Source organism: Parasteatoda tepidariorum, chromosome 5, assembly GCF_982258835.1.
Source record: "Parasteatoda tepidariorum strain Cologne lab strain chromosome 5, Ptep-v5.0, whole genome shotgun sequence".
Taxonomy (NCBI): Eukaryota; Metazoa; Arthropoda; class Arachnida; order Araneae; family Theridiidae; genus Parasteatoda; species Parasteatoda tepidariorum.
Genome location: NC_141759.1, coordinates 46,573,977 through 46,591,402, shown reverse-complemented (window position 1 = coordinate 46,591,402; position 17,426 = coordinate 46,573,977). Strand labels below are relative to the sequence as shown.

Genomic DNA, 17,426 nt, shown 5'->3' with positions numbered 1-17,426 from the left:
TTAATTATAATTATAGATAATATATATTTAACAGCTCCGTTATATTTATATAAAACGGAGCTGTTAAAAATTAGCATTCAATTTTCTCACTATGCATCTTCAATGTTATTATAAATGCTAGCTGATAGGATACGATCTTTTTGTTGTCAAACTTTCACTGCTTTGCTGTTAATCAAAACTACTTTTTTCAACTTTTAGTTCCAGAGAATAAAGTCGCGAAGGTTAACTATTACAAGAATATCATACTATGTCATTAAATCAAATAAAACAAAATCCAAAGTAATTGTAATACATGACGAAATAGTATGTGCAAACAAGGTTTAAAAACTCCATTAATAGGTATCCATAACAATTGATAGCTTCCTTTGTCAAGTACCAATACCAGTAAAAAGTCTATGAAATGTATCCAACTTAAACAATGTTATAATCTCTTCCTAAACATATTATTCAACTTAATCTGAGAAATAAAGAATGGTTGAAACTACCAAAATATGCAAAACTAACTGTGTTTCCGGATCCGTGGTTTCACCAAGAAACTCGGTTAATTTTTAACAAAACGCTTTTCAAAAGAATTTAGTAAAATCAACAAAATATGGTTACATAATATGCGAGACAATTTGGAAGTTTTATTATGAAACCTTAGAGCATGGAATCAAAACCGTTTACTCGGTTCAATTTGGTCATCAGTATTAAATTCAGAATAAAATTTATAATTTTGAAACCAGAATTTCCGGTAAACAATTACCATGCAGACAAAAAAACTACTAAATGAATGGTTTCAATACCCTATTTATTGGTCTTATTGAACAGAATAGCCATCAATGTCATTGCCATACAGTACTATATGTTTAGCAGAATGTTTTTTCTCCATGTAATCATCATATTCATATTTATACTTTCCCCTTGTATTTCATTGGATTAATGTGCAATGTGCAATTACAATAAATAATTCAGATAACATTATGACTCTTATAGGAAAATTTACATTAGTTGCTATATAAATGACTCAATATGTTCTGACTCTTAACATTTTCTGAAAGATGACTTCGATTCATTACTGTTTTCAATCCAAAATTTAAAAAATAAATGTTATTACATTAACGTTTAAATTCAAATAAAATATATTAAATGTAATATATTTCGTTTTAGATGAAGACTTAAGATTGAGAACAGGAAACAGAATTAAAAATTGAAGCCAGGAGAATTTTAGATTAAAAAAACTTAATCCATTTGATATGAAGCAGAAGAAGATGATTTATCTCATACATATTTAAAAACTTCAGAAAACAAAGTACACCAGCTATATTTTCAATGCATATATCAGCATTTTCAATTCCAGTGTGATTTTAGGTATAAAATAATTTTGCCAACATACAGCAATTTTAAAAGAACCTTGCCATCATATAGTGCCTTTACGTAGTGAATAGAAAATTAACGAGCCAACTTATGTGATTATGAAATAACTTCGCCAATATATAAGTTCCTATTGAATATATTATTTTGAAGAACTGCAAATTCTATATGGTGTTGTATTATAAGGTATGCTCTGAAATATACAATTAAATACGATTAGAAAGCTGTTACGATTACGTATAAAATCTCAGAATTTCGAAATTTTCAACTGATAACACCTGTAATTTCTTAAACAAACATGATTTTTACTGTGAAATTCTTAAATTGGAAATGGGGGAATTATCAAGATTAGCAAGAAAAACGGTGACTCTAAGAAGAAATTAAGAAGGGTATTATCAGAAAAACACTAATTGCAATATAATCCATAAATTAAAATAATTCATAATCAAAAGCTCTAGTTAATCTCTAACGGAATCTTGAGAATCTTTTTTTTCCGTTTCCTTGAATTTCATGGTCATGTGTAACAATATTATCTTTCAACTCTTCTGTAACCATTACAAATTTGGTTATTCAATCCTTTGATGCAATCATTTCTATCTTTCTTTATTTATAAATTGGGCACCTGGGCCGCGCAGAAGGCCCATATCCCATGCATCATGAAATGGTATAAAAAGTTAAAATAAAAGACAGTTTGAGTTCAGCAGTCTATGGGGTGGCTGTTACAGGGAGACAAGCACCTTGCTTGTATAACTGAAAGAAAATTAAAATAATAAGAGCAATTTGCTGTAATCTGTGGATGGCTGTAGCTTGATTGTCAACGTGAAGTAACATAGGTCAGGATTTCAGTATCGGTTGATGCAATCATGCGTGCAATCATGAAATATTATCAATCAGGGTGAAAAGATAAAACTGGTAAACAAACTGACTCATTAGCAGTTTATTGGTGGACGGAGTTATAAAAGTTTAATTTACTTAATTAACTACAATTTAGTTTAAAATAAAAAAAATACACCATTGTACTTTGATCTAACATTATTTAAAGTGAAAACAAAATCAGTTTGACAAACTAGAATGCAAGCATTTAAGCTACCACTTCTTAATTTTTCAATCCTGATTCTGATTTCTTACGAATGTTTTTATGAATTACGCGTCCAGAAAGGGTTAATAACAGATACTAACATATGTTATCACAGACATAAATACCGAAGATGTAAATTTCAACTATTGATCTTTAAAGTATTTCATTGAAAATAAATTAATCAGAATGTTTTATAGCCCACGCATTGCAAATTTTGTGAATATATGTGAAAATACAAGTTACTAAAATATGAATAAATCAATTGAATATCTAAAATATACTTCATGGAATCATAATAACTTATATTACAAGACGTTTCAAATTTAACCTAGTTGTTGAAAATTATACATTATTCAACATTTCACACCTGCTCCGTTCCTACAAATATTTCCTTAAGCGTGCGTGCTCGATGGATTGTAATTTTGAACCTATTTATTTAATTATAATACATTAATTTAACCTGTTTCATGATGGATGTAATTTTAAAATCAAATATAAATTATTTTATTTGCTGCACTTTTAAATTATGTTAATTAATGAGTTAAATTATGTTAATTAATGTTTTAAATTATGTTAATTAATTATGTTAATCAATTATGTCAATTAATTAAATTATGTTAATTAATTATGTTATTTAAATTATGTTAATTAATTTTAAATTATGTTAGTTTGTTAATTAAATGTTTCACGGTCCGAAATAAAAACAGACTTTGATTTTTTTGAAATTTCGTAAAGCTTTAAACTTTAAAAATAGACTTGCGTCAGAGTTAAGTTTTTTCACATTTTCATAAACTTTTAGTGTATAACATAACACAGGAAATTAATATCGAAAATTTTTGAATCACTTTATTGTTTAGGTTAACTTCGATTTAGATAATTTTGTAATCTGGTTGACATCGAAAGCACCTTTTATAAATTCTAGTTATTCATTTTTTTACATTTTGACTTATTAGTATTTGAAAGACAAATATAAATTTTTTAACTGTGAAGTTTTAAGTATCTTATCTAACGTAAAATTCAAAGCACAATATATTTCAAATTTATAGTATGTTAGAAATATTCAGATAAATATATTAAGTAAAAAAGTATTTTCAAAACTACTAGAATATAATAATATTTACCTTACTTCTAGCTCTATGAAAACAACTAAGAGTTCCATAATTTTTACCAAAGTGTTGCGGTAATAATATTGTTAAAATTAACAGTAAAATATAGCTTTATAATGTTTGATAAAATTTGTTAAATGTAATGAAATTTTGTTATTTTATCATTTTAATTGGTTTAATTCGGCTTAAAAAATTCGGTAAAAAATTAAATTTATTCGGTCAAATTTACTTTTAAGTTTTATATGTCTTACTAAATGCCTGGTAATAAAAGCTATAATTTTGAAAAACAAATATTCCGAAAATCCGTTACCAAATGAACTGAAACTTAAATTTTGCCAGAATTTCCGTGTATAAAATGTATTTTATAATTACATCGAATCCTCGCAAAAGACATTGAATGGAAATATATATTCGCGGATAATTAAAATCAAACTGCCTTTTTCAATAGTGGAGTGTAATTAAATTATCTTATCAACACTAAAAGAATTATATGAATAAAAATATCTAGTGTTTGTGAAATGTCTAAATATTTTTGTTGTGATTTTTACATATTTATATTTTCTAGTTTTTATGCTTCACTCACTACTAAAGTAACAAGATATGATATATATTTTAAGCACTAGATTTTGAAGCAAGTGATTAAAAAAAACGCATAGAAGGGAAAATTAATTTCGTTTTAAAACAAGAAAAGAAAAGCACTTATGAAGTCGCTTACGAAATCATTATTTATGAAAGAGGTGAAAGAACTATTGATTTTAATCAAAGTTTGTTCTGCAATTCGCTTACCGTTTAATTAAGTGTAGATTAAAAGATTGTAATTTCTAAATTTTTTATTTCTTCAACACTTAGTTTCGTTTTATTGTGTTTGCTAATTTGAAACGTGGTGGAAATTATTTTTATTAGCAACAAAATGGCGACACATCTTACAAGCATTATTTTTTTTAAAAAAAAAATTAACTTTCTTTGGTATTAAAGCACAGACCTCGTCTTAAAATGTAAACACTCAGGCTAGTAATTACGTATTTAAATTTCAATCGATTACAGATAATATTTCTTAAAATAATGGTAAGACAAATGTGGCTTACATCACACCGTAAACTTGCAAAACTTTTGTTGTAATCTATCCCTAAATTTTAAGTAATTAACCCTTTTATGGCTGTTATGTGCACTGCAATACACATATTCCATGTCGGTTAGTTGATGTTCAGAAGGGAATATTTGAAGATTTTTGTGAGTATTATAAACAAAAATGCAATTTTAATTAATTAAGGAATATTTCAATGATTTAATTCAGAATGATAAATTTTAAGACAATGGTCAACACCCAAACCAACGTAACACTAATTAGACTCATATTTAGATTATACTTTTATCGCCTGCACTGCAAATGACGCTCCTTACTCATTTATAAATCGGAGGAAAATGACTCTCTGTGTTACAAAACATATAAAGTGCATTCAAAATATTATTTTGGTAGTATTAATCCAATATAAGACAACGACTAGTGGCAGTTGGAAGCAGATTACACTGGTTATCAAACGATACCACGCTGACAACAGTTAAATATGGCACTTTAACTCACAGGTTACCACATGGATGTTGGCTAATTACTGAGCTCGGTAGGAAAGGCAAAACTAACTAGCCAACAGAAAAAAATAGGATATTTAATTGGAAAATTTGGTGTCAGAGAGACATTAAATTCTGTTTTAGTGGCTAGTAAACTATTGAATCTTGCATTTTCCTTAAAAGAAATCTTGTAAATATTTGAGAGCTCCAGAGAGAAGAAACTTTGTCGAAATTTTGTTTCCAATATTTCAAATTTACTGCCACGAAAGCCAATCATATTTGTTGACAGACAAGCTAAGTCTTTCGACTAACTCATTTATTTATTATTTTGTTGTGAACTATAAGTATTAAGACTAAACTCTCATTATCCCTAAAAGGCTGTTACGGTTATTAAAAATTAATTGCTTGTAATAATAAAATGCAGTCTTTAATAGGCAAATCAGCCATTTTAAATTTAATAACACCAATCTTACAACTTGTATCTTGTTTGTTTTTATTAGATAAAGAAAATTCCGCATTTAAAAAGCAAAATTAATGCTAGCAAAACTTAAATACGTTGGAAAAATCGGAAGTTAAATTTTAGATGGAAAAAAAGGAAGGTAAATACTGTAAAAACTAAGGTCAATTTTTTTTTACTTTCATGTAATCAGACACTGTAAGTTTATTCCGATATTTGAAATTCCAAAAACAGTAGTCCGCAACTTTGAAAACTTTTCCTATCATTGAATAAAAAAGAAATAGATTTCGGTTTGTTATTTTAACAGAATATTGGTTTTCTGCCAAGTTTTTTTTTTATTTGATTTACATATTTATATTTATAAAAAGTTTTCCTTAGACATATATTTTCTACTCAAACTCTATTTCATGCAATACATGATATATATATATATATATATATATATATATATATATATATATATATATATATATATATATATATATATATATATATATATATATATATATATATATATATATATATATATATATATATATATATATATATATATATATATTGCTAATGTGAAGTTATGTTTTTAATTTTTTTCAAAGTTTATAATGACAGTGAATCATATCATAAAAGAGAAATTTGTTGTGTTAATAATATGTTTCCTTAACCCAGAACTTCATCACAGTGCATTGTGGGAGATTATTAACCAGTACAATGAAACTAGAATGAAAACTAGACGGTCAAAAATCAAGTGACGAAATAAGTCGACCAATTGTGTGATTACCATGGAATTGGTCTCCTATTTTGAAAATTCCGGGTTCGAATTCTACTTCGGACGTGTGTGTAATTTAGCTCTCTGTTCCATCTGTTCCTCTTGTGTTTGTTTGGGGGACATTCATCTACCTATTTGGTACCTACAATAAAGTGATTATTAGATACATTAGGCACTATTTCTTGGAAAAAAGTAAAATGATGAAATATTTCTTTAATTTTGGAGATATTTAAAAAAAATAATAATAATAAGTTAGCTTCATTTTTATTTAAATGAGTTTTTCCTAAATGCGCATTTAAAAAACATGTACATTTTTCCAAACCCTTATATCATGCTATATAATTTTTTTTTTTGCATAGGGAGAAAAAATAAGCATTTTGATGCTTAATTTTCAAAGAGCGTGTTCGAAACAATGCTTATTTTCTTAAAGTACTTGAAAGCCGTTTATTTTTTGAAAACGCTCACTTAATTCTAATTAATATTAAAATGCAAAAAAAAAAATTTTTTTTTCGGAAGAAAACAAAGAAAATCCAAATTGGTTAGTTTGAATTTTTTTCTTATAGTTTTCACAATTTTTGTAATGAATAAAGTCGGAAGATACTTAAGATTTCTAGTGCTCTAAAGAATACGCACATGTAGCAGAGAATCAATTTTAGGTAAAAAAATATGAATATTTCACCATTAAATTTTACTAAGCATTCCTGAAATTTACGTAAAACTGAAACTTCGTATTATTGAACGAAATGGATACCCCAAAACGCAATATTCACATAAAATTATATTAAGCAAATTCATTTATTTTGGAAATATTTTATCTACCTCTTCATACTAGGTAAAAGTGATTACGTTATTCTTACATACTATTTTAATGGTAAATTTGCTTCGTCAATAAAACGTAAAATACACATAAGCATTTTTACTAAATCTAAATAGTAAATTCGACATATAACACGCGACATTTAGAAACAACATACATACAACATATAAAAATATTCTTACCGAAATAAAAGGGTAAATTTATTTCGTCAACATTGAGTAGAATATACGGAAGCTTTTTACCAAAAGCAAAATGGTGAAATATACTCTCTTAAAATGAACGAGTGAAAATAACTCAACTTGAGTGCTGTTTAAGTCTTTCGTCTAGATAAAACCGGCCTTCTCATCTTGAGTTAAAATCACACAAGTGAAAGAGTTATATGGAAATAGCTCAATTTGAGTGAAAAAAATTCACTCAAACTTGAGTTATTTTCACTCGTGTTAGAGCGATTTTCGGTATTTCAGTTTGTAAATTGCAGTCAAAATTTTTACTGTTAATATTCGAAATTTTTGCATTTAGTGGTGCCATCTAACGTAAGCGATAGTAAATACTATAGTTTTCGTTTTAAAAAAATTCCTTTTGAAAGAAAGCCTTAGATAGGAATTTTTTTTTATCGTAACGTTTGTTGAATTTAAATATCGAATTAGATAATATAGTACTGGTGAAAGTTTTCGCTGTGAGCATATCGACAATGTGTATCCTGGGATTCAAACTGGCTTCCCGTCCGTCGTGAGATTGACTCTATCTCGGCTACAGTCCTGTGTCAAGACGGCTACAAAGAACTAATTAGTTTCATGAGTTGTTGTTGTTAATTTACGTCGCACTAGAGCTGCACAATGGGCTATTGGAGACGATTAGTTTCATGAGCTAGGTCTTGCTGGCGAAGATAAAGTTTTAATTTGTTAAATCAAATAAGGTGAAAGCACAGTTAAAAAAAAATTTCAGAGTTAACAGTTTGAATAGCAGCATTTTGTGGTTATCGAATTATTTTGATTGTATACGGTAAAGCAACAATTAAATAAATTATTACTTAAGAGGTTTTTTTAATGAAAAATTCCTAACCACTGTAGATTTGAGTTTTTTTTTTCTTTCCCTAAGTTACGTCATTTTTCTTTGAAGTTTAATTTTTAAAAGTAAGGAGCTCTAAGCAAATTTTTAAAGTAAGCAGTTTTATAAATATTGTGCTCATTTAGGTTCAATTGAAAATACCATGAGTTATTTTTTTTCGAACAAATTTATTCGTTTAATTTATAAAGCTTTATTTTCAAGCAGTAACAAAGGTATATTGTTTTAAATTGCCTAAATTTTTTTAAGACAAATTTCGGAAACTAAGTGAAATTAATAAATTTTTGAAGAAGACGCTAGAAGCTAAAAAATCTGGATTAAATACCCTTTTTCAAACTCAATTTTGCAAACTCTTTTGATATAAATTTGTTTAAAGTCCAATCTATATATTTGTTTTACTTAGAAAAAAATAAGTATAATTTTTGTTCTGCAATAATCCTAGCTTAGTATGAATTCGAATAAAAAAATTAACTAATTAACATTAACTACTTGACTTTACTTTAATATTGTTTTTACCATAAACTTTGCTCAAACATAATTTTCGTAAGTCAAAAAGAAATAAATAATAAAAATTAATGAAAACGACATTTTTAATAAAATTACTAAAATACAGAAATATTTAAATACCTAATTTCAGGCATACTTTAAACTAATTAAATTGTATCACTTCTGAATTATAAATAATTACAATTAAATCAAGTATGAATTTTATGAATTTTAACTATTATGAATATAGATAGTGTACGTCATTTCCGTTATCAATATATATGTTTAGAATTGTTACCTAATTGTAAGAAATTAATATATAATCAAAAAGAAAAAACATTATAAAAATTTAATATACCAGCCAGGAAAGCAAGATTGAAGACATCAAACTTTTTCAATTTTATAACAATGCAAAGAAGAAAAAAAAGTAAAGAATTCAAAAATCAACTCTGGAGAAATAAGCTCGCCTCTCTATGCACTACTGACCAATCAATATGGAAAATGGCCAAAACTTTCAGGACCGAACCACAAATAAACAGACCCATCAAAGGACCGACCACACTCATCTATGACCCTAAAGAAAAAGCCGATATATTTGCCGATTCATTACAAACCCAGTTCTCACCTAATACAAACGCAGATATGAACCACCATAATACAATAGTTGATGCAGTAAACAAATTTCACGAAGAACATCCTATCAACGAATCTTGAACCAACGGATAATAACGAAATCCTAAATACTATTCGCAGACTAAAAAACAGAAAAGCCCCAGGAGAGGAAGGAATAACAAATCTGATGATAAAACTACTACCACATAACTATATTAGCAGAATTACAAATATCATAAACAGCTGGCTCACACTCAACTATTATCCCACAATATGGAAAAATGCAATAGTCATCCTATTTCTCAAGAAAAACAAAAACCCAAGCTGCCCTGAAAGCTACCGTCCGATAAGCTTTTTAAACATAATAGGAAAAATCTTCAAAAAAATAATCTACAATAGAATTAAACCTCACTTAAATATACTACCAGACGAACAATATGGATTCAGAGAAAAATTAGACACAACCAAACAGCTACTTAGAATAATTGATTATACAGGAAGAGCACTAATAAATAAAGAGGCCATAATATTTCTTTTGATAGACATCTCCAAAGCCTTTGACAAGGTCTGGCATACTGGCATAACATATACACTAATGCAGCTCAACTTCCCCCCAGGCATTATAAAACTACTCTCCTGCTACCTGAACAATAGAACCTTCCAAGTCAGCCTTCAAAACCTGAAATCATCAAAAAGAAACATCTCAGCGGGTGTCCCTCAGGGCAGCATACTGGGTCCGATCCTCTACATCCTTTATACATACGACTTCCCAATAAACAAAGACGACTACAATAGCATCACAGCATACTACGCAGACGACACAGAAATAATTATCAAATCACGAAACCCAAATCTAGCACTCATCAAACTACAGGATCAACTAATTGAAATAGAAAACTGGTGCCTAAAATGGAAAACAGCTGTAAATGCAGATAAATCACAAATCCTAATAATACAGAAAAGAAGAAAAAGAATCCAGCAAAACTGCCAACCGAAATTATTTAACACCCCAATACCAATAGTTAAAAAAGCGACTTATCTCGGACTAATAATAAATAATAAACTCTCCTGGGCAGACCACGTCAAACACATCACAGAGAAAGCAATAGCAGCAACAAATATCATCCAACCACTGATCTGTAATCCAAATGTTTCCCTACTAAACCAAAAACTACTATATACCAGTGTGGTGATAGGTTCGTCGCTCATCGTAAAATCAAGTTTATTTCATATTGTTATCTGTTTGTCTTTAATCAATTGTGTTTTTACTTATTTTTGAAGTGAACTGAAATAAGAGTTCTGACGTCATCATATTAGAATTGTATAAATACCAGCACGCACATGACAGCCTGTCAGTAATTTCTCCCATCACTTGCCGTGATGATGTTCTTGTAATTCAAACCAACTTGTATATAAATGTAAATATGTTAAATAAAATATTAGTATCTCAAAGGAGCTATCTTCGCTTACCTCACCAGCATGATAAGACCAATATTAACATACGCATCTCCTGCCTGGGCTACAATACCAGACCACCTCATGAAAAAACTCAACCAGTGCCAAAATAAAATCCTAAGAAAAATCACCCGCGCCCGTTGGTTCATTAGAAACAAAAATATCCACATCGACTTCAAAATTCCACCTCTATCCGAATTCATCAATAAACTAAACGCAGATTTTTACAGAAAAGCAGAAGAATGCAAAGCAGCAAACTTTAATCAAATCCTCTCATATGAAAATTACAGCAAAGATTCTTACCTATCTGTCGCAGCTTTTTACACTTCAGACGCATCTTTTCATCACCATCAACGAAAATAAAAACAAGCAACCATAGCCGAACGGATAGAACACCCGACTACAACCCTATAGATCACAGGCTCTACCCCAGTTGACGACACTTTTTCCAAACAGCTTCAGAATTATCCATCCTTCCAAAATTACACCAGATCATCAGAATCATCACAGTGAATAAATCATCGACCTCAGCAAAAATCACCAACGTTCTTAATGCATCCTGTACTTCATCAACTTTGGTCATCCTGCAGCGCATCCAAATCATCTGTGAATAAAAATCAAAAATATGAACTATGAACTCAATAGACTTTAAAAAACCTAAAATAATAAAATATACTGTATAAAATAATAGAAATTTCCTCCAACAGAATCCATCACTATGTAAATAAAAATCACAATCAGAATTTCATACAATGTAAATAATTTCAATTTTAATATTTATGTTATTTTTCCTTTTTTTTGTTATTGCATACCAGAATGTTGCTAACTCAAAATGTTTTTTACACACTGTACAAATTCATGATGTATGGGTTAGGGGCCGCAGCGCGGCCCAGGCACCCAATTTTTTGATAATAAACGCAAAAACAATGCAAAGTAACTGCAGTTTTTCTGCAGATTCATCAGAAAGTATACTTCTGAAACAATGACTGCATAATTACTTCAAATTTACTGCAGAATGACCTAGGATTTAAAGTTTCAGTTTTTTCTAAACTTACGATTTTAAAGTGACCTCACTTAAACTACAGTAATTTTGTAGACAATAGCTAAAAGTTTTTTCGAAATAAATTACTTCGCATTAGCTGCAAAATAACTGCAGTGTTTTTACAGTTAAGATTGCACTACAGAAATATTGCAGTTAACTCTAGAAAAACTACGAAATTACTTCAGTTCTGTAGAATAACTGCAGTTTATTTTCAACTGGGATATAGGTATATTCAAATTGAACTATATCTCATAATAAATATTACTTTTAATTTTGCTCCTATTTTTTTACTATTAATCTATAACTATTGTAAAATTCTAATTTATTTGCATTTTCAAATGCTTTAATTAGCATTGTACTTTTAATTAAATATTAATTCTGCATTTTCAATTTTGCCTCGAAAATTGAATTTGAAGAAAAGTGGTAAGAACTTTTATGCTAGCAACAAAAGAAAAATAGTTTGTATAATGTGATAAATACTTTATGAAATAAGAAGATTGTATTAATTCTGAATTCCAATTAAATAAAAGCTAAAAACAGGATAAAAACAGAAAAATTCAAAATGCTGCTTAATTTTTTTAAAATATAATATTTTCCACTTTTTCTTTGAATGATATATTTATAATAAAATACATTGAGCATCTGAAGATTTTGATTTGAATGAATGGATGTTGCAAATGTGAACTTTCATAAATTAAAGACAGTCAACTTTATTAATAGAAAGCAATTTAAATAACAGCAATTATAGACTGTATGAACCATAATTTCGTAAATATCTTTTATAAAAGAAGTATAGAATGATATGAAATTAATTATCCAGAAATGTTTTGTACCAAAATTATACATCAAAAAAACTAAAACATGGATATAAATTTATTATATTAAAATAAAATGTTAAAACTTTGATATATAGCAATATGAAATCTGAAAAAATTCTAAAACTCTTATCAGATATAATTTATTCCCACATGCTTTGACAAAGATTCTAGCAGGGAATCAAATTTTTTTAATATTTCATAATCATCCACATTTAACACTTTCAATTTTAATAAATTTTTTTGACAAATAATTTAAAAGAATAGTATATTTTATTAAAAAACGCTGAAAAACAGCTAATTTAAGTGGAATGTGTATATAACACATTCAAAATAAAAGTATTTTCAAAATAAAAACAACAAAGTATATCTACTTACTGAAAAGTAAAACAGCGTCTTCTTCAGAAATACCGCTGTGAACTAAAAGTTGTTTTAAATCTTCTTAATTCAAAATATTAAATGACATATTCTCCAGAAAAAAAATTAAACGTAAAATAAAAACGAAGCCATAATCTATTTAGATCACAGAACATAACAATTTTATTTAGATTTATTATCGTTTGCTTTTTAAAATAAAACGATAGAAATTCCAGCTTATATCTCGCACGGAATTAAATAATAAACAAATCACTCAAGTTTGAGCTAAAAGTATTGCTCAAATATTGCTTAATAAATACCACTCAAGTTTGAGTTAATGCAAAGCAAGAATTTCGCTCAAATAAGAATGTATTTCACTCAAGTTGAGTTAAAAAAATGTAACTCTTTTTTGAGTAGGGGAAATAACTCTTTCATTTTAAGAGAGTACGTCAACATTTATACGTAAATGTAAAAATACTTTCTCACCGAAATTTAAAGGGTAAATATGCTTCTTCAGTAATAGGTAAAATATACGAAAGCAATCTTACAGAAGGGTAGTTGGTAAAATACATTCTGTTAATATTACATAAAATATACAGAAGCTTTTTTACTATATATCTCAATGGTAATATCATTCCGTCAATATTACGTAAAATTTATGTATAAAGCGTATCGATTTTACCAATTTCTCAAATATTTACTTATTATGGATACATCGATAATTGGAAATAAACAGTATATCATGCAATATTTATTGTCTGTACGCTTCCAATTGGGAAAGCCTTTAACACCCATTTCAACTGCTCGAGCCATAGTATTCGCATTCTTAGATAGTTAATTTGCATCCAGGCAAATTAATTGAACATTCATGTGGACATTCGTATATTTTTCAACATGGACATTCGTGTATTTTTCAACATGGACATTCGTATATTTTTCAACATGGACATTCGTATATTTTACAAATTTTTATCTTAGATATTAAATTTGTAAAATATACGAAGGCAATCTTACCGAAGGGTAGTCGGTAAAAGATATTCTGTTAATATTACTTAAAATATGTCGAATCTTTTTTACCAAATATCTCAATGGTAATGTCATTCCGTCAACATTACGTAAAATTTTTGTATAATGAAAATTTTCAGTATAATTTAACAATTTTTGCATAAATGCTTATGTATAATTGATATTTTTTCATTTTACCTATTACCCAAACATTTACGTTTAATTTGAGTGTACAATGCTACACGGGTAGAATTTAGTTTTTTCAAAGTTTTATCTAAGATTTCGAAGACTATCGACTTTTCAAAACCTTCATTCAAAAATTTTATAAGAAACTCTTGTAACACATTTTAGGATAGGAACTTTATATAATATGGACATAATGCCTGCAAAATTAGTTACCAATAAGTCACACGCAATTTATTTATTACTTTTTAGTGCAGATACACAAAATTTTTTAATTTTTTGTATTTTTAAAAAAAAAAATTATTTTATACTTTTTGTCTTTAGAATTATTAAGTTTTTGAAAAATATTACAAATTGGATTTTCTTTCAAAAAAACGAGTTTTACAAGCACAACTAAAAGCAAACTATCATTAATCTACTATATACAATAGGGTAAGCTTGATTTTGTGATTTGATTAGGAAGTGATTTTATTCATACCATTTAATACTGTGGCAAAAAAAAGAACAACATGTATCACACTTTCTTCAAAAGAAAACAATATACCGCAATCCCTCCCCCCAAAAATGATCCCAACAAGAATGAAGCCAAATTGACTTATTGACTTCAAAGATTTAAGCCAATATTTTGATTTAAAAAAAAACTACTATGAGAATATAGGAAATTGGAAAAATATGAAACAATCTTAGAAACCAGAAAAATATTTTATTGATTCCCGCTTTTTTTCCATTACATTCGATGTTTCTGTTTTGATTCAATACATTTTGAAAGTAAAAAAAAAATTATTATTTTTTTTTTTTGTTTGCGACTTCTTAAAATAAATATATTATGATGTAATTATATTATGTACAGTCGGCAAAAAAAAAAGATATCACCCTGAATAACTTTCGTTCTAATGATCCGATTTTCACGAACTAAGTGTCAATCTTAATGGTTCATGGGGGTGACCTCAAATATGTTAATTAATTAGTGCTAACTATTAATTAAGTTACGAAATCAGACACAAAAACGTACTTTCTCTGAATAAACATATATTTTTTTTTACATATTTGGAATCTAGACACTTGAATTAGGGGGGGTAGACAAAATTTTAAAACAATTGGGTCGTAAATTGGGTTGCAATAAAGGTTTATATATTTGGCGATAGTCCAGAAAACCGCCAAAAAAAGTCGCCTGCGCAAATAAATATTTTAAGATAACCCATTGACTGATTCAAAAGAGAAACGCTTAATTTTACTAGGTTGCTAGGCAACCAATTTCTGACTGTAAAAAAATTGAAATAATGATTCGTGATTGCTCTGAGAGGTTTAATTAATAGTTAATAGAAAACATCTCGAAGTTTCTAGGCAATAGACAACTTTTAAGTTCATTTATGTCCAAAAAGTTAAAAAAAAAAATTATTTTAATCCCCTTTGAAAAGAAAATTTGAATCGATTTATAAGTTTTTAGAATTTAAATACATGAACTTTTTATCTGATATTATTTAGATTATGCTATTTTTGCTATGTTTATTCGAGGATTTCATACTAAAATCAAATTAACATAACTTATAATAGCTGTATACAAAATTTTAGGGATAATGACTTTTACAGCTTTAATCGAGTCTTCTAGGCATGAAAGTTTGAAGAAAAAAAAAGTGCTTGAAAAATAAAATGTAGATTGTATAGTAATTCTAATGCACATTCACAAGGTTTTCTATAATTTACGATATTTTTTTTTTCTATAACTCAATGAATTGCTGAATGTTTAGTGGCATTTTAAAAACATTGAAATATGTTATGTTTAAGAATAAGATATTGAAATAATATGTTGCATATTGTATGATTAATTGTTTAAAAAATTGCCTCATTTTGCTAGATATTTACGTTACATGGTTTTCTTTGGATAAAGATGATTAGCAAATAGCATCCACATGTTTCGATACATTCTGAAACTTACGTTCGCAAATTCACCATAAAATGTCGCACAGCATATTCTTCAATTACGATAAGCTACATTTACCACCAAATACTGCTACTATGATTATTTTTGTTTTCTTATATTCTATATATATATATATATATATATATATATATATATATATATATATATATATATATATATATATATATATATATATATATATATATATATATATATATATATATATATATATATATATATATATATATATATATATATATATATATATATATATATATATATATATATATATATATATATATATATATATATATATATATATATATATATATATATATATATATATTTATATATATATATATATATATATATATATATATATATATATATATATATATATCTGATATGATACTCTCTTTTTAAACAGAGCTCGTAAGGCCCTTAAGATACAGAAATGGGGGCACGAAAACTTAAAAGATTTTTTTTCCTAATGCCCGCCTGTGTTAACATCCGTCAATTCAGGCATCTACAGGGCGACAGATATCTGTGTGGCCTAAGGATTCCTAACGAGCATCAAACATTCTCAAAATTAAGTGTTCATTCACTGGAAAATTTAGTGTTTATTCAATTTAAGAACTGTTCCTTCATTTGGTTATCTTACTACTTATTATTTAAACCACCAAAAGCTTAAAACAATATTATGTAAGTTATATAATTTTTTTTTACATAATTTGCATTTAATAACAAATATGTCGACATGCATTTAATAACAAATACGTCATGTAGCTAAAATTACAAATTTTGAAATTTTTATGATTTTTTTTTAAAGACAAGATAAGCTTAAGTATTCCTTCACTGGTTAGTTTACCCTATAAGATTTTGAGAAATTTGCGATGTTGTGAGAGATGCTTAAAAATGTTGACTACGTATTTTTATTAATATTTATAAAATATATATTCAAGAAATTGATGAATATTTTATTCCAAATTTATTCATTCGTATGTATATTATTGAAATTTTATCAGTTATTGAGAAAAAAAAAACTAAAAAATAAAAAATAATCACATTAAAGAAGCACAATCTGTTGTATAATCATATTCTATCAGAGGCATGCTTTTATAAAACTCCACATTCTCTGAATAAAATGTATTTTATTCAATAAAATGTTTTATTCAAATTTCTTTACTAAATAGCAAATAGAATTTTCGACGACTAAAGAAGGTATCGTATTTTATAGCTTAAAAAAATAAAAATGAAAAGATAAGCAAACGATTATTAGCGAAAAAAATATGAATGAAATTTTATGCTAAGCGCGCGAAGTCAAGTTCCTCGCAAGTTTATC

The 17,426-nt window shown here is 27.3% G+C and overlaps 1 long non-coding RNA gene across 3 annotated transcripts; it reads right to left on the bottom strand.

The window, feature by feature from the left end:
• Positions 1 to 781: 781 nt before the first annotated feature.
• Positions 782 to 9,929, bottom strand: LOC122270287 (uncharacterized). 3 transcript variants are annotated; one of them, XR_015433530.1, is made up of 3 exons: positions 9,719 to 9,929; positions 6,339 to 6,468; positions 782 to 2,103 (listed from the first exon to the last, which is right to left on the bottom strand). It is a non-coding gene; the product is annotated as an uncharacterized LOC122270287 (long non-coding RNA). The 3 variants fall into 3 exon arrangements; XR_015433531.1 differs by lacking the exon at positions 9,719 to 9,929 and adding an exon at positions 9,053 to 9,293; XR_006225716.3 differs by lacking the exon at positions 9,719 to 9,929 and adding an exon at positions 7,326 to 7,591.
• Positions 9,930 to 17,426: the final 7,497 nt, after the last annotated feature.